Raw genomic sequence first — 25,058 nt, 5'->3', positions numbered from 1 at the left:
CTAAACAGCTTTTGTGATCAGGATAGCTAGTAGACCTGGAATAGCAGATAAGCTGTTAAATGAAGTTACATGAAGTTTGGAAATTCATGGATTTAATTCTATTCAAGTTCAAAGAGAGAGATGCCCCTCTGGATCAATCAGTCATTGAAGAGTTCATTGGTGAGAAAAATACTTAATCATACCCCTGCCCAGATGTTTTAATTATTTTAAGTGGTACATGCTAAAAAGGGCTTCCCTAATGGCTCAGTGGTAAAGAACCTGCCTGCCAATGCAGGAGATTTGAGTTTGATCCCTGGGTCAGGAAGATCCCCTGGAGAAGAAAATGGCAGCCCACTCCAATATTCTGGCCTGGAAAATCCCATGTACAGAAGAGCCTGGTGGGCTACAGACCATGGGGTCTCAAAAGAGTCAGACACAACTTAGTGACTAAAAAGCAACAACATGCTAAAAACAGTTGCAAAAAAGAAATTCCTCATTTATTCTACAAATATTTTTTTAAAAGTATCTGCTATTTGCCAGGGATGGTTTGGGCACTTGGGATACAGCAGTGAGCAAAGCAGACAAAGCCGGTTGCCCTTGAGGAGCTCACATTCCAGCAGGGGAGGTAAATAGTGGATGGAATGATGAAGTAAAGGGTATAACTATTGTGTTAGAAGTTGTTAAGTGCTACAGAAAAACTCAGCACAGGAAAGGGAGGAGAGTTGGGGCAGGGCAAAGGGCAGAGTTCTCATCAGCAAGGATGGTTGAAAAGGTGACCACTGAGCAGAGATTGAAAGGAGACATTGATGAGACGTTGCTTCAGGCAAAGGCAACGGCCAGTGCAAAAGTCCCCAGTGCCTAGGAGGGAGTGGGTAAGGAAGAAAGGAGAAAATGGTGAGACTTGAGCTGTGATGAGGACCAGGTCATGAGTGAAATGAGAGGCTGTTGGAGGATTTTGATCAGAGGTGTAAGATAACCTGAGTCTATTTTAAAAGACTTACTTCAGCAGCTGCGTAAGGAATAGACTGTAGGGGTCAAGGGTAAAAGCAGGGAGACCACGTGGGAAGCTCATATGATAATTCAGGTGGGAAAGGATGGTGGTTTGACTGTCTCTGCTGGTTGCAGTAGAGATGGGGACAGTTGCTGGGATTCTGTATATTGGAGTAAGAGTCAACATGATTTCTGATGGACCATATGTGGGCATATATAAGAAAAAGAAACGTCAAAGGTGACCCTAGGTTTTTGGCTTGAGCAATCGGAAGAATGGATCAGGCTGCAGCTGTGATGGGGAAGATTATATCTGGAGCAGAGCTTTGAGGAGAACATCAGTAGTTCAGTTTGGGACACAGTAAGTGTAAGACATTCAAATGAAGATGTGAAACGCGCAACAGGAAATATGGATCTGAGTTCAGGAGTGAGGCTGGGCTGAGTTACTGGTTACAATACTGAATCTTTTTATCTAATAACAACATTTGTCTCTCCATGTATTGAATATTTCTTTTATATGCTTGCCTTGATTTTTATTGCATATATAGAACAACCTGGTTATTAAAGTCTGCTTCCACACCAATGCCCATTGGTGGGCATGTGTGCAATGGAGCACAAATAGTCTCATATTCTGGGTCTAAGTCTAATGGTTCATCTGTGTAGTTTTCCTCCAAACATCCTTCTTCTTTTTCACCACTTCTCCTATCTTGCTCCTGCCAAGTCTCTGACTATCTAAAGGAACCATTAAGCACTTACTGTGATTCACTGTAGATTTTTGCCTGAGGTCATTTCTATTTCTGGGAAATGTAAACAGGAGAGGTACTATTGAAAGTTTGGGACCAGGCCATTTTTAAGGATTTTAATTCTGAGTGGCCAAGAAAACAACACACGCCCACAACTTTCAAGAAAGGCATTGGTAGAAGCTGAAAGTGGACCAACTTTTCTAACGTTGGCAGCACTGCTAATAGTAAAATGGGTTCCCCATCTTGTGTCAGTGCTGATGTGGTTGTTTTCGTGCAGGCATCTTGACCCAGAGCTGTTGTGATGCCCACTAAAAGCAGATGGAAAAAGGACACAGCAATTCCACTGCTGTGAATTCATTCTGCAGATACACTTGCACAGATGCCAGATGAATTTTGTACAGGCTTATTCACTGCAGCACCATTTGTAATAACAAAAGATTGGAAGCAATACAAATGTTCATCAACAGAGGATCATTTAATCATAGTATATCCAGACAACAAAATACAACCATAAAAAAGAGTGAGCAGCAGAATGTATGCTACATTTTGTTTAAAAATGTTGAGACTTGCGTAGTATTTATTCATGGCCTATGCATAAAGAGACTCTCAGAATTCACAACCAAACAATAGTAGGTGCTGGGTTGATAGAAAACAAGAGAAAAGAAGTCAGGAGTGGTGAAAAGACTTTTCACTGTGGATGTTTAAAGTTTTAAAAAATTATTTGAAGCATCAAATGCATTGCTTACTTAAGTTAAAGAAACTTCCATGTAGGATACACAACAGAGGACTTCCCTGGCAGTACAGTGGATAAGAGTCCGCCTGCCAAGGCAGGAGACACAGGTTCGATCCCTAGCCCCTGAAGATTCTGTAAGCCATGTAGCAACTAAACCTGTGTGCCACATCGATTGAACCTGTGCTCTAGAGCCCAGGAGCTGAAACTTCTGAGCCCATGTGCTGCAACGACTGAAGCCCACGTGCCCTGGAGCCCCTGCTCCAAACAAGAGAAGCCAGTGCAGTGAGAAGCCTGCGCACCGCAACTAGAGAGGAGCATCTGGCATCACAGCTAGAGAAAGGTCCACTCAGAAACGAAGACCCAGAAGAGCCAAAAATGAATAAGTAAATAAAATGAAAGAAGAGGAAATGTCCATGTAATATACACGACAGATGACATCACCCTATCTCAGACCCCCTCAGTTCAGTCGCTAAGTCATGTCCGACTCTTTGCAACCCCATGAATTGCAGCATGCCAGGCCTCCCTGTCCATCACCAGCTCCCGGAGTTCACCCAGACTCACGTCCATCGAGTCAGTGATGCCATCCAGCCATCTCATCCTCTGTCGTCCCCTTCTTCTCCTGCCCCCAATCCCTCCCAGCATCAGAGTCTTTTCAGACCCCCTACCTCAAGCCTAATGCTACTCCAATCTGAACAGCTTCTCTGAACCTTGTCCTTTACTGGAGGAAAGTTTGCTTTGTATACTCTTTTGTTTGTTACATGATACAGTTGTTAGGAATATCTAGTTCAAAATGCTCTTTCTCCTACTAGCTCAACAGATATGAAACAAGAAACTAAATTGCTCACCAGAAAGCTTTGAGAGTTTGGTGCAAGATTTTATCTGTTCATATTTATTAGCTCAACCAACAAGTAGACCTTCTACTGTGCCTGCCCACATTTTGTGTTTAGATAGGTTACACTGGTCATGAGCAAGGAGGATTGACGGGAGAGACCCCACCTTGGTGGCAGGTCACTGGGCTAAGTGGTTGCTGCAGATGGAATTGAGGACTGGGGGCAGACAAGGAAGGGGAGTGGAGTGAGGGCTTTCTGGATCCCTCTCTCACTGAGACAGGACAGCCTGCCCTGCTATTGCTGGCAGGCTCAGAGAGGAACTCTTCATCTGACCTTGCATGATCGCTGTTCTCTGTTGTCTGAAATGGACTTCACCTTTAAAGATGTCAGAAGCAGATAAAGAACCACGCTCAGGCAAAATAGCAGGAGGATCTTCTGTTTTTTCCACAGGGCATTATGCTGACTACAAATTCTCATTGCAAAGTGACTTATTGACCAAATCTGTTTTGTTGTGCTGCAGCCTTTCAGCTCAAAGGTATGTTAATGTAATAAAAAAGAAAAGCCCTTGTTATTCTGTTAAATAGTTTGAGCTGATAAATAGCAGGGTCAAGGGGAATGGAAGGAGTTGCTGAGGACACAGGCAGTTATTTTGTTTTGGGGAGGATAGGTCTTTTCAAGATATCTGACAGTTATTAATACAAAAAGTCTTGGAAATCTCAGAAGTAGAACAATGATATAATTCCGGCTTCGTGGGTACTTTGGTACACCAGAAAGAATCTGGGATGGATTAAGTTGTCTCATGTATAGAGAAATTAGGTATCGGTGTATTCTAATTTGGGGGTACCTGACTATCTCAGAACTGATGTCTGATATCCCGCCATCAGCAAGTGATACCTGATCATCCCACTCTTTGGGGGTGATATTGCTCCTAATTAAAATATAGTCACAGTTAACACACAAGCCTGTGGTCAGTTATCAACATTTGGTCAAAGCTTAGTTTCCTAGGACCCAGCTGAGTGGTATAATACAGAATGAGGAGACCTGGCACCCAGACAGTGATGGACAGAGAGAGCCCTAGTTAGTGGCTGGGGTGCAGGTTAGGTGCAAGGGTGAATGGGCTGGTCAGGGGGTTCTGAACCTTGGGTTGGGGGCTGAGCATTGAGCTGGAAGCAGAACAGAGTCACAGTACAGAGAACAGGAAAATGTGAGGGGGGAGGGTTGCTGGAAAGAGGTGGGATAGGAGCTGAGGCTGATCTCACCTGCTTCACAGCATCGTCAGGAACTAAGCCTTCTCTGTAGTTGGCATAGGGAAATCTGCATCAAAAGAGGAAGGCAGGGAATCCCCTGCTGGACCAGTGGTTAAGACTTGGTGCTTTCACTGCTGAGGGCCTGAGTTTGAATCCCTGGTCGGGGAACTAAGATCCCACCAAACACATGGCACAGTCAAAAAAAATAAGGGGGTGAGGTGGGGAAGGCAAAAGCTTCATACATGCATTCACATTGCTGCCTCTGTTGTTGATTCTTCTTCGAGGTTTCCTGCAGAGACCTTCTTCACTTGGCTGACTGGTGGTGTCATTAGAGATCCTTGGATATTGAAGTAATTAAAAACTGCAAGTCAGGACGACGCACTTAGTATTCTTGAGACACAATGCAATCTTTGAGATGCTCACTTGTTTGAGAAATCACGTGGGGGATTCTGTCACATCTTGGTGCATCTCAGCTGCTCTAAACTAAGCGTTAGGGTTGTAGATTTCGTTGAGGTATGGAAAACTCAGCCAGTTATTTTCTACAACTTGATATTACAGTGTTATTCTATGTGTATAAACGCCATGTGTTCATGCTTGGAGGAAGAATGATCTTTTCTCTTTAACAAAGGGCTCTCTCATGGCAGCAGTGACAAAGTGGAAGCAATCAGTAGGTGCTGTTTGAGGGAGGCGACCTTGGGTTTTATTTTGAAATAGTCATTTTCATTTTTACATCAAGGTTAGAAGATTGTGCACAAATTTTGGTTAGTACCACAATAGCATTTAAATATGCCATTCTGCCATGCAAAATTGTATGATACCCAGAAAGCAAATCCATCTGTCTACCTCCCTCTCTCCATCCATTCAACACATTCTCAGTGAGCGGATTATGTTGCGTACCATGCTGGGCATTTGGGATGCAGTGCTGGGCAAGCACAGACCAGTCCCAGCCTTCCACAGGCTTCCATTCAGTGGGGGAGACAGGTGTTAGGCAAATAAACACAAAAATACACGTATGGGTTTTTAGAAAATGAATATATGGTTTCAAACTATAGTAAGTGCTATGAAAAATAGGTGCATAGTTGTATGAAAGCCTATAATAAGGAAAGAGATGTTGAAACTGAGATCTGAAGAATGGCTAGGAATTAACCAGGTGAAAATTGCTGGGGGTGTGAAGTGGGAAGGGAGGGTGCAAAGAACATTCCAGATGAAAAGGAATTTGAGACGCTCAAAGACCAGTGTTTCCAGAGAGCAGGTCTTTGTGACTTTGGCTATGCCTCTGAATTTGATTGTGTTTTAGGGTTTTTATTTGAAAAATGAAGGTCCTGATACTGGCTCCCTATCTTGATAAATAGCAACTGTCCCATAATTAATGAAGAAACTGAGCAACCATTTGAGTTCTCAAATGAAAGGTGCTGTAATGGTATAAACCCTGCCAAAAGCTACATCCAAAGGGGAAAAAAATTAATCACTTGGCATTCTCCTCGGCTTTAGGCATGCAAGTAGGTAATGAAAGTTCTCTAATTATGTTTCACGTTGTGATGAAATCACCATTGCATTTTTCTGCATTTCAGAACTCAGTTCCTCTGAAGTCGAATTGTGAGCTTCATCTGCTGATCTCCTGTCTGACTGGACGGGATGAGTCACTGCCAGGCCCACACTGGTGAAGCCCATTGTATTTTAGCATACAGATGAGGGTTTCGCTCTTTCAAAGATAATTGCTCAGGAAACCAAAACAATTCATCCCTATTACCTTGTTTAAAAAGAAGCAGCTTTTTTTGTAGGCTGAAGTTTATCTGAATGGACATTTCTAGCCAGACACTCGATGTGTGTTGGGCTAATTGGATTTTGCCAGGAAACCGTTTGGAAGGCGGGTCAGAGGCCAGGCTGTGTGAACGAATCCAGGAGGTGGCTGGGGTTCTTCTGTGAACCGAGGATCCTCGCACACAGTTCAGGGCAGAGGGAGCCTGGGACCAGGTGAGGAAGTTGAGAAAATGAGCCCTCCTTCATAGTGGTGTAGAAACAGGTGTGCGTTTCACCATGAAGGAGCCTCTGCTGCTGCTGCTGCTACGTCGCTTCAGTCGTGTCCGACTCTGTGCGACGCCATAGACGGCAGCCCACCAGGCTCTGCCGTCCCTGGGATTCTCCAGGCAAGAACACTGGAGTGGGTTGCCATTTCCTTCTCCAGTGCGTGAAAGTGAAAAGTGAAGGTGAAGTTGCTCAGTTGCGTCCGACTCTTCGCGACCCCATGGACTGCAGCCCACCAGGCTCCTCCGTCCATGGGATTTTCCAGGCAAGAGTACTGGAGTGGGGTGCCATCGCCTTCTCCGAAAGGAGCCTCTAGAGTGGGGAAAAAGGCTGAATGCCATTGGGAGAGCCTCACCCCTCTGTCTGTGATGGGGTCAGCCGGGCCCGTGGTCCTGGGTGATGTCAGTCTCACCCTGCTTCTGCAGAGGGAGTGACCCAGCAGGACAGCCAACTCCCTCAGCTGGGAACAGTTACTCCGCATCTGGGTTGAATTACTCTCCTGAAACGCAGCTCTGAGCCCGCCCTCCCTGCCCACTTGAGGGACGAATCCACCGCCCATGAGCGCGTGCCCATCTCTGCAGCAGAGATGCGGGCCACGGCGACTTCAACCTCTGGCATCTCAGCCTCCCAGCCAGTGAACGGGAGCTATTGGCCAAGTGAATCAAAGGACAGGAAACAGTCTAATCACAGATGTGAAGGGAGATAAAACCGTGCGGCTCTTTTGAACCTGGAAGTAGCCCATTCACCCAGGGAAATAGCACAAGGAATTGGGATGGCCAAAAAGTGCATTTGGGTTTTTCACAGGCTGCTACGGAAAAACCTGAACACACTTTGGCCAACCCAAATATGTTTTTGTTTGTTTTTCCCAGCAATATTTTTTCTTCTAGTTTCTATCAGATAATAGCACAGTTGACTAGAAAGATTTGGGACTTTAGAAATATTTTTTCTTGATGGCTAGATTGAGGAATGAGAAGGCACCCTTCTGTGGGTTGTTGTGCCTCAGGCTGATTTTGGAGTGGTCTGGATGTTGGATTGGGTTTATGCTAAACTGAGCCCAGAGGCTGTATCAGTACTCATCACTCAGCAGGGGCTCACCATCACAAATCTGTGGGCATCTCCTCCGACTTATGGAACTGGGAGAACTGATTTCTACCTTGTACTTCAGATCAGATCACACCACAGTTCAAAAGCATCAATTCTTTGGCGCTCAGCCTTCTTCACAGTCCAACTTTCACATCCATACATGACCACAGGAAAAACCATAGCCTCGACTAGACGAACCTTTGTTGGCAAAGTAATGTCTCTGCTTTTGAATATGCTCTCTGTGTTGGTCATAACTTTCCTTCCAAGGAGTAAGCGTCTTTTAATTTCATGGCTGCAGTCACCATCTGTAGTGATTTTGGAGCCCAGAAAAATAAAGTCTGACACTGTTTCCACTGTTTCCCCATCTATTTCCCATGAAGTGGTGGGACCGGATGCCATGATCTTCGTTTTCTGAATGTTGAGCTTTAAGCCAACTTTTTCACTCTCCACTTTCACTTTCATCAAGAGGCTTTTGAGTTCCTCTTCACTTTCTGCCATAAGGGTGGTGTCATCTGCATATCTGAAGTTATTGATACTTCTCCCGGCAATCTTGATTCCAGTTTGTGTTTCTTCCAGTCCAGCATAGAGTACTACCATATAAGAACATCTTAAGCAGGAAATCTTTCCTTCCATCCATTTTTTTCCATTTATGGAATGGCTAGGAGTGTGAGCTCTAGAGTCAGACAGATGGGGATTCACCCTGACCTGCTGTGTGGACTCAGACAATTTACTGCTTTAACTCTGTTTCCTCATCTGTAAAATGGGGGTAGTTATTTTGTTTTGAAAATTAAACAATATATAATAAATGTACTTTTTCTTGTGCCTGGCTGAGTAAGCCAGGCCTGCTGCCATAGTCCATGCAGTTGGTTGAGTTGGGCCATTCTCTCTCTCTCATAAGATTTAAGGTCAGGGGCAGTACGTGAACTGTGAACTTCAACATGTTCAAGCTGGTTTTAGAAAAGGCAGAGGAACCAGAGATCAAATTGCCAACATCTGCTGGATCATCGAAAAAGCAAGAGAGTTGCAGAGAAACATCTATTTCTGCTTTATTGACTATACCAAAGCCTTTGTGTAGATCACAATAAACTGTGGAAAATTCTGAAAGAGATGGGAATACCAGACCACCTGACCTGCCTCTTGAGAAACCTATATGCAGGTCAGGAAGCAACAGTTAGAACTGGACATGGAACAACAGACTGGTTCCAAATAGGAAAAGGAGTACGTCAAGGCTGTATATTGTCACCCTGCTTATTTAACTTATATGCAGATTACATCATGAGAAACGCTGGACTGGAAGAAACACAAGCTGGAATCAAGATTGCCGGGAGAAATATCAATAACTTCAGATATGCAGATGACACCATCCTTATGGCAGAAAGTGAAGAGGAACTCAAAAGCCTCTTGATGAAAGTGAAAGTGGAGAGTGAAAAAGTTGGCAAAAAGCTCAACATTCAGAAAACGAAGATCATGGCATCCGGTCCCATCACTTCATGGGAAATAGATGGGGAAACAGTGGAAACAGTGTCAGACTTTATTTTTCTGGGCTCCAAAATCACTACAGATGGTGACTGCAGCCATGAAATTAAAAGACGCTTACTCCTTGGAAGGAAAGTTATAACCAACCTAGAGAGCATATTGAAAAGCAGAGATATTACTTTGCCAACAAAGGTCTGTCTAGTCAAGGCTATGGTTTTTCCAGTGGTCATGTATGGATGTGAGAGTTGGACTGTGAAGAAAGCTGAGCACTGAAGAATTGATGCTTTTGAACTGTGGTGTTGGAGAAGACTCTTGTGATTCCCTTGGACTGCAAGGAGATCCAACCAGTCCATCCTAAAGGAGATCAGTCCTGGGTGTTCGTTGGAGGGACTGATGCTGAAGCCGAAATTCCAATACTTTGGCCACCTCGTGCTAAGAGTTGACTGATTGGAAAAGACTCTGATGCTGGGAGGGATTGGGGGCAGGAGGAGAAGGGGACAACAGAGGATGAGGTGGCTGGATGGCATTACTGACTCGATGGACATGAGTTTGAGTAAACTCTGGGAGTTGGTGATGGACAGGGAGGCCTGGTGTGCTGCGATTCATGGGGTTGCAGAGTTGGACACTACTGAGCGACTGAATTGAAGTGAACTGAGGAAGGATCAGAAAAAAGGAAGTTCGGGACTCCCCCAGTGGTCCAATGGTTACAAATCCAACTGCCAATACAGGGGACGTGGGTCTGCTCCCTGGTCTGGGAAGATTCCACCTGCCGTGGAGCAACTAAGCTCAGGTGCCCTAGAGCCTGTGCTGCCCAACGGGAGAAGCCACCGCAATGAGAATCCCAAGCACCGCAACTAGAGAGTAGGCCCCCACTTGCCACAAGCAGAGAAAGCCCTCGCGCAGCAACGAAGATCCAGCACAGCCAAAAATCAATTAAAAAAAAAGTCCATTTCATCTTCCAGCCTGAGATATGTGCTCTCGCCTGCTATGACCACATTTTGTGCTGGGGTATTACAGCTTACCTGGTCATCTACAGCTGAGTACTCTACTTCCCTGTGTCTCGTGGTGTTTGTGCAGGCAACTCACCTGTCAAGTTCCCAGAGGGGAGGAGGGTGAGTGGCATCTGAGTTCTGGCTCTATAACCACACATCTAAGGACTGTTCCACTCAAAACTCTATTTGGCATCCGATAATCAAGCATTCTTTTTTCCTCCTGGTGGTTTTCATAGTTTGGCAACTGTGGCTGAGAAAAAGCTATGTGTCCACCAAGCCCATTTTCATGTGCCTCCTCTGGGTACATAGGAAATTATACTTTGCAACCCCTTGAAGTTTGGAGTGGGCCTCGCAGCTAGCTGAGGTCAATGAAATGTGCCATGTCGCTTCCTGGCTGAGGCAGGGAAAAACTCCTTTATGATAATCTAGCTTCCCTTCCTCTACTGTAGTGAGCATGGAGGCCTCACATTCCAGATGATGCAGCTACAAAATGGTAGGGATTCTATCCTCCTGGAGGGCTTCTTGGGTGACTCAGAGGTAAAGAATCTGCCTGTAACACAGGAGACGTGGGTTCGATCCCTGGGTTGGGAAGATTCCCTGGAGGAGGAAATGGCAACTCACTTATATAGTATTCTTGCCTGGGAAATCCCATGGACAGAGGAGCCTTATGGGCTACAGTCCATGGGGCCACAAAGAGTCCACACGACGGAGTGACTGAGCACTCACTCACTATCTACCTGGAACCCCAGGTCATGCCTTGGAGGGGAGCTGACAGACGTCCTCAGAGGACTTTGTGTGAGTGAGCAATAGAATAAACTTTGGTTGGGTTAAGTCACTGAGATTATGGTTACCGCGGCAGAGTCTAGCCTCTTCTGGCTGACACAGCAGTCTGATTACTTGCTAACGTTACTTCCACCGCTTTCCTGGCCCTGTGACACCGACTCTTTTTCACAACTAGGACTTCTTCAGCTGAAAGGTAGACTCCCTCATAACCAGTTCCTGACTGCTCACTGCTGATTACATTTAAGGATTTTCAGAACCTAAGTGCAGAGTGGAAGATATTCTGCTAGGCCTCGCTTTAAAACAAAAAAAGAAGAAACGAGAACGTGTTTCAGGAAGATCTGCTTAATTCTGTGTCGATGGCTGAATTTTCCTGACTGGTTGCGACAAATACCTGAAGCCCTCCTGGCAGAGGATTTACTTCTGTGGAGTCATGGATAATCTCATTAAAGAGATTTTAATGATTGAAGCCACTGCATCAAGCAGTGTAATCTCTAGAAATCCTTCCTGCCTTCTTTCCTCACTAGTTTAGAAGTCCTACTGCTCTTGAAAAACAAGCTGTTCTCCAGCCTTTCCACTCCCTTTCATTGTAAGGGAAACTTGGGGGAAAGTATTTATAATCACAGAACATGAAAATAGAAAGCTTTTGTAATTTTCTCAGCTTAAAACTGTGTTAGTCTTCTCAAGTTGTCATATCAAGATAGCGCTGACTGTGTGGCTTAAGCTGTAGAAATATATCTTGTCAAGATCTGGAGGTCGTAAGTCCAAGAGGAAGATGCTGTCAGGGTAGGTGTCTGGGGAGGCTTGTAGTCATTGTCTCCATGCTGTGTCCTCACATGGCCTTTTCCCTATGCTCATGTGAAGACAGAGAGCTCTGGTGTCTCTCCTTCTTCTAAGGACACCAGCCCAATTAGATGAGGCTCCATCCTCAGGACCTCAGTTAATTTTTATAACTTTCTGGTGGACCCAACTGTAACCAAGCAAGGACTCATGTGCCTGCCTCACAGAAAGCTGAACTTTGGCAGTGGGTGTTTACAGCAAAGTAAGAGTTTATTGCGGGCTTCCCTGGTGGCTCAGTGGTAAAAAATCTGCCTGCAATGCAGGAGCTGCAGGAGATTCGGGTTCGATCCCTGGGTCAGGAAGATCCTTGGAAGACAGCATGGCAACCCATTCCATTATTCTCACCCGGAGATTCCCATGGACAGAGAAGCCTGGTGGGCTACAGTCCATAGGGTCGCAAAGAGTTGGACACGGCAGCACACACAAGAGTTTACTGTAGGGCACCAAGCAAGGGAGCAGGAGACAAGCCTCAGACATACACCAACTAGGTCTTTGAGTTCCAGGTACTTTTAAAAGGGAAGAAGAAAGAAGCTGACGTTAGTCCTTTGTCTTGTGACATTTCTGAGACATTTATTTATTTTTAGTGAAGTGTAGTTGATTTACAAGTTATATTAGTTTCTGGTGTATGCAAACAGATTCAGTTATATATATATATTTATATGTATGTATGTATATTTCATATCTTTTCATTACATTACAAGATATTGAATATAATTCCCTGAGCTATACAGTAGGATCTTATTGTTTATCTCTTTTATGTATGTGAAAGTGAAAGTGAAAGTCGCTCAGTCATGTCTGACTCTTTGTGACCCAGTGGGCTATAACAGTCCATGGAATTCTCCAGGCCAGAATACTGGAGTAGTAGCCCTTTCCTTCTCCAGGGGACCTTCACAACCCAGGGATGGAACCTAGGTCTCCTGTATTGCAGGAGGATTCTTTACCAGCTGAGCCACCAGGGAAGCCCAAGAATACTGGTGTGGGTAGCCTATTCTTTCTCAAGCAGATCTTCCTGACCCAAGAATGGAACCAGGGTTTCTTGCATTGCAGGCAGATTCTTTACCAGCTGAGCTACCATATGTATAGGGGTTTGTATTTGCTAATCCCAAACTCCTAATTTATTCCTCCCCACCATTTTCCCCTTTGGAGGCCATTGGTTTGTTTTTTATTCTGTGACATGTCTTAATCATAGTTCTGGGAGTCAGGATGTCTCCAGTTTATGACTTTCTGGCCAGGCCTTGTCCACGGCTTGGAAGGCCTGCTAGCTCATTGTGCCCTGGAGAAATCATCTGAGTTTGCATCTTAATTATGACATCTACAACCACAATTTTAGTCGTCTTGTTACCAAGTCCAAACTTGCTCTGCTCACTGCACAAGAGGCCAGTGAATTCGAGAGATGAGGTGTTGCGGCAAGGAATACAAAAGCCCGAGAAGATGGCAGACTAATATCTCAAAATAATCATCTTGTTGGGGTCTGGATGCCAGGTTCTTATATGGATCAGAGATGTGGGGGGAGGTGAGGAAACAAAGAAAAAAGGCCATTTGATCTTGCAGTATCTCCTAGAATGGCAAGCCTCAGGCAGGGGGATGTGAATGTGTGAAGTTCTTCCTTCCTGCCATCTACAGGCAGACAGAGTTCTGAACAAAGACACTTTAGCTCAACGGTCAGGCAGAGGGGTAGGATTCTCTGAGGCAGGACATTATGTATGATTATAATAACAAAAGTGGCAAAAAACAAGGGTTAAAGTTAAAGAAACATCTAGCATGGAAGTGTCAAAATTGACTTCCTTGTTACAGTCTGACTCTGGTTGATTAGTGTTAAGATTGAGGTCAGAGGGGATAAGAAAGGGAATAAAGTTTTGGGGTTTATTAAGGGGGACACAGTTCCACAGTCTTCAAATAGTCCTATTGAGATTAGGGCTTCAACATATCAATTTTGGGAGGATAAAATTTAGTCTATAACAGAACCAATTTGAGCAACCGCTCGTCAACTATTAGGTTGTTTGTCTTCTGTCGCTTTAGTGGATATAGATGCTATGTGTAATGTGGGGACACTGAGGAGAACCGGATGGTATCTTGGTGTCTGAAAACTGCCTGAGCCCACTGGGAATGTAGGCCTCACGGGTGTGAAGGAGGTATTTCCCCCTCTCCACCTCCCTTCAAAAGGCTTCCAGGATGGCCCATGTGTTCTTCAAGTAAAGAGGGAGATGACAGCCCTCTCTCACCATCCATTGCTCACATTGCAGTCAGATGCAATTCTGAAATGCAGACCTAAGAAATGTACTCCCCAGCCTGAAATCCTTCAAAGATTTCCCGTGGCACTCAGGATAAACATGGGCTTCCCTGGTGGCTCAGATGGTGAAGAATCTACTTGCAATGCAGGAGACCTTGGTTCAAATCCTGGGTTGAGAAGATCCCCTGGAGAAAAGAATGGCTACCCACTCCAGTATTCTTGCCTGGAGAATTCCATGGACAGAGGCACCTGGTGGACTGCAGTCTATGGGGTTGCAAAGACTTGGACACAACTGAGTGACTTTAACTTTCAGAATAAACACAGTCTTTAATACCTCCTGCCCACCACAGTGTCTCCTGTACCCAGCATAAGGCAAGACACATAGCTGCTGCTGCTGCTGCTGCTGCTGCTAAGTCGCTTCAGTCATGTCCAACTCTGTGCAACCCCATAGACAGCAGCCCACCAGGCTCCGCCGTCCCTGGGATTCTCCAGGCAAGAGTACTGGAGTGGGTTGCCATTGTCTTCTCTGAAGACACATAGCACAAACCCACAAATGCTTGGTGGGCAAATCAGTGATCAAACCAATACCAGTCTTTGGTGTGAGGCTTCTCCCATTGGCTCTGAGGTTAGCAGGCAGCTTGACAGTGTTGAGTAAAGGCCCTAATTCCACATGGTCTGAGCCTGAGTACATTTGCTAGTCAACTGACAATCTGTGGTCAGATCTGATAGAAGTACCGAATCTTTGACTCCATTCAGAAATGTATAGACAGGCGGGATCCACTCATTGCAAGAGGCTGTCCAGTTGTTGCTGATGCGCTCACTGTCGCTAAGATTTACAAGGATAATTGGGGTACTTGGTGCCTACACATGCTGAGTCCTTCTCTGCCCACAAGGTGTAATTAACCCAAGCACCACCACTTACCTGGTTAAAATACCCAGTTGCAAACATAGCAATTCAAAGGAAGTAAACAACCTCTAAAAGGATGGCAGATGTCACCGTGGTGCTGCCTGTAACTTTCTCCTTGGATTTGTTTCTGAAAAATAGCATTAAAAATGTTACAGCTTCACGATGAAAAGAAAAATCCGAAAGCTGCTGGCCTGAAACATCCTCTTTGAGATTTACGTTGGGAGACAAAGCTTTTCTCTTTTAAAGTCATTTGTCTGATCTGTTTTGTCCTAGTTACTTAAATACTTCTGGAAGTGCTTTCCCATGTAGGAGGAGCGGGGGTGGGATTAGGTCTGATTTGGCATTAATGGAAATTATATGTGCATAAGGGAAGGCGAAAGGATCTCTCAATGGGCGGCTGGAGGTGGGCAGCAAATCCTGAAGTCGCCTGTAACCACTGGCTATCAAACACATCCTGTCTTTTCTTCCTTTGACTGTCAGGTTGTCACGAGGCCTCTTAAAGATGTTTGTAAAGTGTTGCTTTTATACTCTCTTGCTCACATCTGGGGCTTGTCCCTCCTTCCTCTCAGGTTGCTGATCCCGGGCAGCAGGCACTTGACTTTCTCTCCTGACCCCAGCCCAAGGCTGCCCAAGGGAGCTCTTCTCTCCTTGGTTACTGGTCACTCTCTTTTCTTTTTTTTTTTTGGTAAATTCTCAAACTTCCTTTTTGTGAATGACTTCTCGGCCCTTTGCAGGTGCCCCTCATTTATTCAGAACTCAAGGAGACCCTTACTAGGTAAGCAGTGTTGGCCCCATCTTGGAGGAACAGGGAGAAGGAGGCCAGGCCACAGAGAGGTTGGATGTAAGACCCAGGTGACGTGGCAGGCAGTAGCAGGTCCAGGCGAGGGGCCCAAGGCTAGCCCAGTTCAGTGTTCATTCCAACCATTTACTTGCTTTTTTCCTCCTCCCAAATCACTCTGAAGGCTCTAATTTGGGTTCGACTCTCATGTCCTATGAGTTCTCTTCTAAAGCTATGTGATGGACTTCCCTGTTGATCCCATGGTTAAGAATCTGCCTTCCTTCCAATGCAGGGCATGAGGGGGTCTATGCCTGGTCGGGATCCCACATGCCATGGAGCAACTAAGCCCACTCACTGCAACTGCTGAGCCCGAGCGTCACATCTAGAGAGAAGCCCTTGCCCTGCAACAAAGAGCTCATGAACTGCAACTCAGATCCAATGCAGCCAAATAAATACGTATTTTAAAAAAGTGAATATGATCAATAATAGTGTAATAACTCTGGGTTGGTTTTTAAAAATTATTTTATCTATTTATTTTTGGTTGTGCTGGGTCTTCGTTGCTGTGCAGGCTTTTCTCTAGTTTTGGTGAACCGGGACATCTCGTTGCAGGGGCTTCTATTGCTGTGGAGCGCGAGTTCCAGGGCCTATGGGCTTCAGCAGTTGTAGCAGGCAGGCTCGGTAGTTGTGGCACATGGGCTTTGTTGCTCCATGGCTCGTGGGATCTTCCAGGATCAGGGATCAAACTCGTGTCCCCTGTTTTGGCAGGTGGATTCTTTACCACTGCTGCTGCTGCTAAGTCGCTTCTGACTCTGTGCGACCCCATAGACAGTAGCCCACCAGGCTCCCCCATCCCTGGGATTCTCTTGGCAAGAACACTGGAGTGGGTTGCCATTTCCTTCTCCAATGCATGAAAGTGAAAAGTGAAAGTGAAGTCGCTCAGTCATGTCCGACTCTTCGCGACTGCAGCCTACCAGGCTCCTCCGTCCATGGGACTTTCCAGGCAAGAGTACTGAGCTACCAGGATTGGTTTTTAAAAATAAATAAAGGTTTTTAAGATACAGGACCCATGGATAAATCCCATCAGCTAGTGGCACCTGAGGCATGTATTTGGCTTAAGTTTCTGACATGCATGTTCCTTCCAAATATTAAATAATTTCTTCTTTCTTTTTTTTTCCAATCCAATCCAAGTTTCTTTCCAAGATGAGTTCCAGTGTAACTCCCACTTCTTCCCATGAAGCCTTCTCCAGACACTGTAACCTCCTGGATGTCTTTATTCTTAAGGTTAAGGGCCAATTTAAAATTTCACTGCTCTTTTCTGGTTTTGTTGGGATTTGGTATAATCTCATGTTTCCTTGAGGGCAGGGATCATGTCTCCTCTACTTCTGACTTGCCTGTCTAGAACAGTCATAGACAAATTAGGTGCTCAATGAGTAAGCCTGCATTTTTTTGTCCTGTGGGTAATTTTTATTTTGAGAGCAGTTTGGATGTAAAAGGGCCAGTTGAAAAACGTATTAAAAACTCCAGCAGCCATGCGGCCCATGGACTGAAATAATCTGACTCCTCCTGACATCTCTGATGCTCTGTTTACATATCCCTTTGCCACTGGCAAAGATAGTAAATCATGATGAAGGTTTGGGTTTTACCAGTTTTGTTCTGGTGTTTATTCATTGGAACTTTTAAAATCAGGATTTGGACATAAACCTCATCCATATCAGTTTAAAATACAGATTCTCAGGACTTCCCAGGTGGTCCAGTGGTTAAGAATCTGCCTTCCAATGCCGGGGATGCAGGTTCAGTCCCTGGTTGGGGAACTAAGGTCCCATATGTCACAGGGCAACTAAGCCTGAGCACCACAACTAGAGAGAAGTCCCCATGCCTCCCCTGCACCACACACACACACGCACCACAACAAGAGAAAGCCCACTCACTGCAACGAAGACCCAGTGCAGTCAATATAAATACATAAAATTAAAAAATACAGATTTTTCAGGTTCCATCCCAGACCATCTGAGGCTTTAAATGACCTTCCCAGGTAGACTTATAATGCACATTAAAGTTAAAATAAACAAACACTGTTTTATGGCATTTTCACTGCTGATTAAAAAGATATAATTATGACATGGTTTCAAAGCATATTGCCAGACAGTATTAAATGGAAGATTCAGGAAGATATCTAGGTGACCCAAATGTTTTCTATTGCAATATGTAATGCATCTTATTTGCTAGCCCAGCTCATTTATATGGTCTCATGATTCTTCAGCTCCTAGCACCTTTTGGATGCATCACACTGAATATGTGTTTGAATCTTTAAGCCAATATCATCATCCCCAGGGTAAGTGTTCAGAGTCACGCTGGAAGGCTTTGGAAGTGCTAAAACAGGATTTCAGTGTGGCTGAGAAGCTTCTTGGATTTTCTAAGGTGCTTTCCTTTTGGTTTTTCCTTTCCAGTATAGGTTGACTTTCAGTTTTTATGATGGAAAGATCACTTACAACTGCCCCTTTCTTTCAGCTGTTGGAAATAGCTAATTAGGGTTGGTGTGGGTTGGTAGCTTATTAGCCCCCTAGGGTTTAATAGCTGCAAAGGTTAGGGCAGAGTAGCTACTATGGCAGGGTCAGAGTGTGAATGGCAGTTGGTCAAGAAAGATAAATATGACAAGATGGGGATCAAAGCAAGTTTATTATTACAAGAAGTGTCACTCAGATAATAATGGAACTTAACCAATGAAAAATCACTCAAATCATGACCTAGCCCAAAAGGAAAATAACCTTTACACTTCCAGAATTTATTGCAGTGCTGTGATTGTTTGGCCATTAAAATGTCACTTGCAGGATGAAATAATTGAGGACGCTAACTTCAATATGAAATAGTTCTTTAATTCTTCTCAAAATATTCCAGGCATTATTGAATGACCAGTTTAGATCTCGAGAAATAATTATGGTATAAGACCTCTTTGAAATGTAGACCCACCTCCCTGCCTCTCTTGCTCTTCCTGTGCCCCCAAGCTCCTGAATAATTTTCTTAGGAATCATTTTAAGAACCATGCTAACAATGACTTAAATTTCTAGTTCCATATCTAAGGCTGATTATTTCTGGTAACAGTATATCTCTACTGTCATTCTATATGGAAAGATGGTCTTATTCTAGGAAGATAGCCTCTGTGGACCTTTGGAATGTTATCTTTCATTTTATCACTTCCCTGCTTCTTGAGATAGAATACTGAAAGCATTCAGAGCAAAATATCATATGGCCATGCCGTCTCATTCGCCTTTCATTAAAATACTTATGGCGGCATAGAAAACAAAGACATGGAAAATGTGGAAATTTACAGTGTTGATTAAAAGGAACACTGATGGAGGACAAATGCCAGAATCTTGGAGGAATCCCTCCTCATTACGTAAAAGGCAAATGCAGTAGATTTAAGGAATGCCTTATAGCACACTTAGGTTTCAGATCATGCAAGAATGACAACTGAAAGTTGTAAGGAGACAATATACTCTTTGCCTTAGACAGAGACCTAGGGATTGTACCCACCGGAAAATAGCATAGTTTCCTGACCTCGCAGGTATTGGCCCATTAAGTGACCAGAGAGTACTCTTTTCCCATTGCTTCCCAAACTCACTATCTCATTTTTATGCAGAGTAATCCTGGACAACAATGAGAAAGATGCTGTTGATTAGAAATTATCTATGCAGTGTCTTACTTTAGTTTGAAGTCCTCCAGAAGCCAACACTGGACAGTAACACAAATTGTTTACTTTGGAAATGATCCAAGGAAAGTGTGGTAGGAGAGTTAGTGACTCAGGGAGGAGAGGGAAGTAAATGAAAACTCTTGTCAAGCAAGTTAGCCCTGTAGGTGACTAGAGTCATCCCACCTAAAGAGATGAAGGAGCCAGGATATCTATGCACATGTTCCTTTAGAATTCCTGCCTGGAGAATTCCGTGGACTGAGGAGCCATAGTCCATGGGGTTGCAAAGCGTGAGCACAACTGACTGACTGACACTTTCACTTTCCCATTAGTTATTAGTTCAAGGTGACTCCTGAGGGCCTGGTGTCACTTCCCTGGTACATCTGGGTGCTATGCACAGGAGTGGAGTTGCTCTGTAGGCCAGAGGAAACCCCCAGGCAAAGAAACCTTGGTGCTGACAGGGAGGCAGTTGATGTGCTCTGAAGTGCTCAGGATAGGAGAGGCTGCGCAGGCCACCAACAGCATCTACTACAACCCAAACCCTGCACCTCTCAAACCCTGTGCCCTGTGTCAGGTTACTCTATTCCGTCATTGTTTCTCCAAGGTCATGAAGAGAAAGCAAAAGAGCCTGCAGCAGGAAGATCGGTGGGCCAGGGTCTCAGTGCCTGCTACCATGCTTGCTCCCAAGATGTTCATCCATCATCTCCCTTCTCTTCCACTCTTTGTGGAGGCCCTCCTCCTCAGCCAGCATTTCTGCGGGTTAGGTGGCTTGTCTGGTGGAGTAATCCAGTTCTTTATGGGTTACACTGGCAGGTCCAAGTCCCAGGCTATGATGTGGTCTGGTGGGTTTGGTAATAGCTGGCTCATACAAGGCGGTGCTGGTTGCATGGTCCCTTGATGCCCCATGTTCAGGCCCTCAGCCATCCCATGGGCCCAGAAGGATTCAGGAGCTGCTTTCTGCTGGTGGAGAGCCCTCTGCTTCAGATGCCAGGGGCGTGCTCCCAACCTCAAGGGGAGGGGTCTGCATTGTGATTCTCTTGTTGAGGCTCGTCAAAGACTCTACAGGCGTGAGTGCCATAGGATCCTCTGGTCATGGAGCCTAAGTGCTAGGGTTGCTTGTACCACATCTGGGCCAGCTGCAGCATTCTCTCTTGCTTCAGGCCCACTTTGCTTGGGATGTTATAACCAAATACCACAGTCTGGGTGGCTTAAACAACAGAAATTTACTGTCTCGTAGTTCTGGAGACAATAGGTCTAGGTCAGGGTGTTGGCAGGTTTGGTTTCTTTTCAGGTCTCTGTGCTAGGATTGCTCATGACCGCCTCCTTGCTGTGTCCTCAAATAGCCTTTCTGCTGTGTGTGTGCCCCTGGTGTCTCGTAGTATGTCCAAATTGCCTTTTCTTATAAGGATATCAGTCAGGACCCACCCAGGTTATCTCATTCTAACTCAGTCACCTCTTTAAAGGCCCTATCTCCAAATACAGTTGCATTCTGAGGTACTGGGAGCTAGGGCTTCAGTATATCAATATGGGAGGATACAATGCAGCCCATATCATGCAATCAAAACTGACAGCCTTCTGAGTCACTAACAGAGTTGGAGGAGTATTCAAGTGCGGTGTATGCAAATTTTTCAAGATTTGAAAAGTTCTACTGAGTAGAGTTTCACTTGTTTAGTGATCAGAGGTACAAAGTACACTGATTTGCTTCTCCTTGGAGTGACCCGGCAGGTCCCAGACCACTGGACCCTTGAAAACCTAACTGATCAAGGCAAAGAAGTTCATACCATCTCTCTAATCCATGTGGGCATGACCCTTGCATTCAGAGTACTCAGCATTTCCGCTCCCCAGGCATGATTAAATGATGTCATCGGTACAATGAAACACCACGACCTTGAATAGGATACTCAGATGATCAAGATCCTGTTCAACTCCATTGTGACATAGAGCAGGGAGGTTAACATAGCCCTGAGGATATGCCAGTGAATGTATGTTTCTGTCTGTTCCAAGTGACAGCAACTGCTTTGATCCTTCTTTCTCGTGGGGGTTGAAAAGAACACATTTTCCGATTCAGTAGCCTTATACCAAGTGCCAGAGGCCGTGTTGATCTCTTGTAGTAAATAAAGACACTGCATCTGGAGCAGCAGCTGTGGTTGGGGTTACTGCTTGGTTAAGTTTATGTTAGTCTACCATCAGCAACATGATCTGGTTGGCTATTTCTAGGGGACAGACTAGGGCTTCCCTGGTAGCTCAGATGGCAAGGAATCTGCCTGCAATGCAGGAGACCCAGATTGGATCCCTGGGTTTGGAAGACCCCTGGAGAAGGGAATGGCTATCTACTCCAGTGTTCTTGCCTGGAGAATTCCATGGACAGAGGAGCCTGGTGAGCTGCAGTCCTTTGGGTCACAAAGAGTCATGCACGATTGAGTGACTTTCACTTCCACCATTTTCACAGGGGATAGACTGGTGACCTAAATGGGAATGTGACAGCTACCATCCCAGCTTCCTGAAGTCTTTGAGGGTCTTGGAGGTGGCCCTCATTTCTGCCACTTTACCTATGATTGAGCATTGCTTCTGATTGTCTTGTCAGAGGTAGATGGGAACAATTTCAAGGTTTTCACCTGCTTTTCCTGTAACGCACCCATCAGGGTCCAGTCAGGCGACGGATGCTACACAACTTATTTAAAAAAAAAGAGAATTTAATTTAAAGAATTAAGTGGTTTTGAAAAGCTGGAAAAGCAAAGAGAGAACATGAAGATATTCCAGAAACTGCAGGTGGTGATTCTTATGGCTGGGAGAATAGGAGAAGAAGGTGGAATTTATCACTTAGGTGCTTAGAATATGAGCTGAAACTCAGACGTTTGAAAGGGGCCACCTCTCAGCTTGTGATGATGGCTCTCAGCTGAAAGCAGGGGGCCGTGGGCTGTGGTCCAGAACTCTGAGGAGGCCCTGGCCAAACGGCACTGGGGTTTCCAAGGGCCTCTGTGAGACAGGTCCTGCAGGTACTGGAAAAACCATGAACTGGATTCAACTGCTGTGATGGCAACCAACTGCCAAGGCTGGGGTGAGGAAGGAGACGAAGGTAATGCTGACAGGAACATGGAGCAAATCGGAAGCACAAGTCTTCTTACCCTTAGTATCCCATATTGGCAGAGCTGAATGCAGAGCTACCTGATAAAGCAGAAATGTGGTTTTCAGAGGTCCAGTCCCAGCATCATAGAGCAGGACATAGGAAAAGGGGTGAGGCGGAAGTTGAAAGACAGCAGCTTAGAAAGTAGCAGAGGGCTCTTATGCCCCAAGTCAGGCCACCAATATGAGAGTCTACCAATGAACATTCATCCAGCTTATGCGTTTAAGAACTAGGGAGGACTTCCCTGGTCATCCAGTGGTTAAGAATCTGCATGGCAATGCAGGGGACACAGGTTCAATCCCTGATTCAAGGAGGTTTCACATCCTGCAGGAGAAGGCAATGGCACCCCACTCCAGTACTTTTGCCTAGAAAATCCCATGGACGGAGGAGCCTGGTAGGCTGCAGTCCATGGGGTCCCTAGAGTCGGACATGACTGAGTGACTTCACTTTCACTTTTCACTTTCGTGCATGGGAGAAGGAAATGGCAACCCACTCCAGTGTTCTTGCCTGGAGAATCCCAGGGACGGGAAGCCTGGTGGGCTGCTGTCCATGGGGTCATACAGAGTCGGACACGACTAAAGCGACGTAGCAGCAGCAGGGCAACTAAGCCTGTATACCACAACTACTGAGCCTGAGCTCCAAAACAAGAGAAGCCACTGCAGTAAGAAGCTTGTGCACCACAAGAGACAGTAGCCCCTGCTCGCTGCAACTAGAGAGAAACCTGTGCAGCAACAAAGACCCAGCACAGCCAAAAATAAATAAATAAAACGTAAAAAAAAAAAAAAAAAGAACTAGGAAAATGACCACAGGGAAGGTCTACAAACACACCAGAACTCTTAGGTAGGCTTGACCCCTGATCCCACTAATTGCCTGGCCTCCAGTGCCCCCTCTGGTGGTATTTTGGGTCCCTAAGTGTTATTGTCGGCCCATATCCTGTACCCAGTAGTTTTTGAAAAATCATATGTAGATTCTCCTTTGTCTTGTGTACAGTTACTCAGGTGAATGGCGCTGTTGCTTTGGGAAGAACTACTGGAATCACTCCTGTGGACACTAGCCGTGGCGATGCAGAGTTCTCCACAAGGAGACCCAGCCATTCTTTCAATTGGCTGGTTCTGGATCTTCTGAAAATCGGCTCAGGCCTGGAAACTAGTGAACGGTCATGACTATCCGTCGGTGTAGCTGAGAAGCAGTACACTTGTTGTCTGGCCATCTGTGTTGTCCTCAGGAGCACCATGGCAGCCCCAGATGACGCTGTGACCTTGTCTCCATAGTGATGATAACCCACTGTTTCCTCTGGTGGCTAAGTTCTACTGCCTGACCTCTGATCTTCTGGAATCTCATCATCCCCACTGACACTAGGTGGCTTTCCTCTTTAGGCTAGCATTGGCAGTATGAGATGCTAGAGATACTGCTGAGCCCTGTCAAACTATGTCATATCTCAGTTCATGACCAGAGAGTCTATTAATCGATGACATTGTATATTATCACCATCCCGCTCCTCATAATGCCTGGATTCAAATCTTGTTTCTTCTGGTTATTTGTAGTATGTCCTTGGGCAAGTTACTCAGTAAGTCAGTTTCTTTCCTTGTAAATGGGAATAAAAATATTTACCTTTGAGCCATTGGTTGGATTCAGTGGGTTAACATGTAAATTGCTTAGAACAGTGCTTTATATATCATTAGCCTTTACAGAATATTAACTATTATTAAAGTAAAAAACTCATAAGAATGCTAACCATTTTTGTTCAACATCATTCTGGAAAAGATAAAAATTAATTAGACTAAAAAATTAAGTGGGGTCAAATATTGGGGAAGAAGAGATAAAATTATTATTATGTATGGGTTATAAAACTGACTACAAAAAAAAAAAACTGACTACCTGGAAAAATCCAAGAATACTAATGAAAAAATATTCAGAATTAATGAGAGAATACAGTAAAATCCATAGTTTTTGTTTTTTTTTTTAACATTCAAAATAACCATCCAAAATATAAAATAATTAGGGGGTAAATCCTTATAAAGGTCACAGTACTTATATAAAGGAAACTGTGAAACTTTAAAAGCAGCTAGACAAGGGCTTGGAGAAGGCAATGGCACCCCACTCCAGTACTCTTGTCTGGAAAATCTCATGGGCAGAGGAGCCTGGTGGGCTGCAGTCCATGGGGTCACTAGAGTCGGACACGACTGAGCGACTTCACTTTCACTTTTCACTTTTATGCATTGGAGAAGGAAATGGCAACCCACTCCAGTGTTCTTGCCTGGAGAATCCCAGGGACGACGGAGCCTGGTGGGCTGCCGTCTATGGGGTCGCACAGAGTTGGACACGACTGAAGCGACTTAGCCCCAGCAGCAGCAGACAAGGGCTTCCCTGGTGGCTCAGGAGTAAAGAGTCCACCTGCCAATGCAGGAGACACTGGTTCAATCCCTGGTCTGGGAAGATCCCATATGCCAAAGAGCAATTAAGCCCACAACTGTTGAGCCTATGCTCTAGAGCCTGGGAATCACAGCTACTGTGCCCTCGAACCCTGGAGCCTGTGCTCCACAATGAGAGAAGCCACTGCCATGAGAAGCCCATGAACCACAACTGGAGACAAAAATCTGAGCAGCATCGAAGACCAAG

The 25,058-nt window shown here is 45.1% G+C and overlaps 1 long non-coding RNA gene across 1 annotated transcript in view; it reads left to right on the top strand.

The window, feature by feature from the left end:
- Nucleotides 1–24,141, top strand: part of LOC129632881 (uncharacterized) — a 148,819-nt gene extending 124,678 nt beyond the window's left edge. Inside the window, exon 4 of the long non-coding RNA XR_008704726.1 lies at nucleotides 23,430–24,141. This is a non-coding gene — a long non-coding RNA (uncharacterized LOC129632881). The remainder of the gene's footprint in view (nucleotides 1–23,429) is intronic.
- Nucleotides 24,142–25,058: the final 917 nt, after the last annotated feature.

This window comes from Bubalus kerabau, chromosome 18 (assembly GCF_029407905.1).
Source record: "Bubalus kerabau isolate K-KA32 ecotype Philippines breed swamp buffalo chromosome 18, PCC_UOA_SB_1v2, whole genome shotgun sequence".
NCBI classification, from domain to species: domain Eukaryota; kingdom Metazoa; phylum Chordata; class Mammalia; order Artiodactyla; family Bovidae; genus Bubalus; species Bubalus kerabau.
This window is presented reverse-complemented; position numbering and strand designations above follow the sequence as displayed.